General features: G+C 36.2%; 1 long non-coding RNA gene across 1 annotated transcript; it reads right to left on the reverse strand.

The window, feature by feature from the left end:
* Positions 515 to 1,050, reverse strand: LOC110268314. The gene is made up of 3 exons (XR_002356501.1): positions 922 to 1,050; positions 674 to 786; positions 515 to 603 (listed from the first exon to the last, which is right to left on the reverse strand). It is a non-coding gene; the product is annotated as an uncharacterized LOC110268314 (long non-coding RNA).

Here is a 1,490-nt window from a genome sequence, read left to right on the forward strand (position 1 = left end):
AAAGGAAGGGGACATCTTCTTTATCCCACGAAGACGCCAACTTGGAATCCGTTAACGAGCTTCAAAGCCCGCCAAGGATTCGAACAAGAGGACGTCCAAAAAATAGGCTAGGTTCAAAGTTGGAGAAACAGATTGCAAATGCCACAAAGAAGAAGAAGACGAAAGTTTTAAGCGAGGTAAAAGTAATGTTCTTTAAATTTGTGGCGATTGAGTTTATTTTTCTCGTTAATAGTTTAGCTAATGTGTGAGTGTTATATTCAGATAAACCTGTTTGATGCTGCATCAGCGGTGCATTCAAATTCCAGCCAATATCAAGGATACGTTATGAATTATCAGTTCAGGGTACCAGCAGCGGGGGATAACTCTTTGGGTGTATAGTTTTATAGAATATGGGTGTAAAAGCACTGTTCTTTTGGGTGTATTTTTGTTAATTCACAATTTAGTCACATTCTACATATAGATACATATATTAAAGTAATACAGAGTTATATAGTTCTAAAGACAGTTACCTGTTTCCAATTATCCCATTTATACTTCCCCTTTTTAATGTTTTCCAGCTCAATTAACTCAAGCCACTTCATAACGTAGATAGTGCAGTCATAGCTGAAAACGAAGAAAATAGATTACAAATCTCATTTAGGAAAGTTTAATGTTCAGAGTCACAAATTTATACCTTGTTTTTTGGCCTGATATTTTAACATATGATGCTTTAATTTCCTTCTCCTTCTCGTCTTTCTGCAGAGGTTCCCCGCCGGCATATGCTTTCAATCTTGAAAATACATATCCCTTAAATACCAAAACAAATCAGTAATACACCCGAATGAATGCACAAGATACACCCAACTGAATGGACAACATACACCCAACACAACTAACGAAATAGACTTATCTATTAAAGTAAAGAAGACAGAGGCAACTTACAGTGAATTTATTAATCTGCTTTCTCTCATCGCTTGGAGCTTTTTTGTGTAGCGGGTCAAGTATATGACATTTTCGCTTTGTTGTATTTATCAGTCATAACCACCAATGCCCCAAGTGGCAAACAGGAGCAAAAATCTGAAGGATTCCCACATTTCAACAGTCAACAGTGCGTTTTGGCATATAAGTAAATAAGCGTACTAACAAATTTAGCAAACGAAAACTTACATATGGATGCGAAGTTAATTTTTTTCTATTTTCTATGGGAATAAAACTCGGGTAGTCTTCCACCCTGAATTCCTTATTCGTTTTCAGTGATATGAATTCCCCATCTGGGTGATCCGAAAGTGCCATGCTCTGCAAGAATTGCGAAACAAGAAATGAAATACTAAACTTACACCCAATTGAACGTAAAAAATACACCCAAAGTTCGTAGAAGTAACACTTACCACAATATCGGGGGGAGACAGTATATTTGTTCTTGAAACCTCTTTTCATTTTTCTGGTTGAGGATGAGGCAGATGGCAGATACAATCTAGAAATATATGCCGAAATCAATTTTACATTAATAA

Source organism: Arachis ipaensis, chromosome B10, assembly GCF_000816755.2.
Source record: "Arachis ipaensis cultivar K30076 chromosome B10, Araip1.1, whole genome shotgun sequence".
Lineage (NCBI taxonomy): Eukaryota > Viridiplantae > Streptophyta > Magnoliopsida > Fabales > Fabaceae > Arachis > Arachis ipaensis.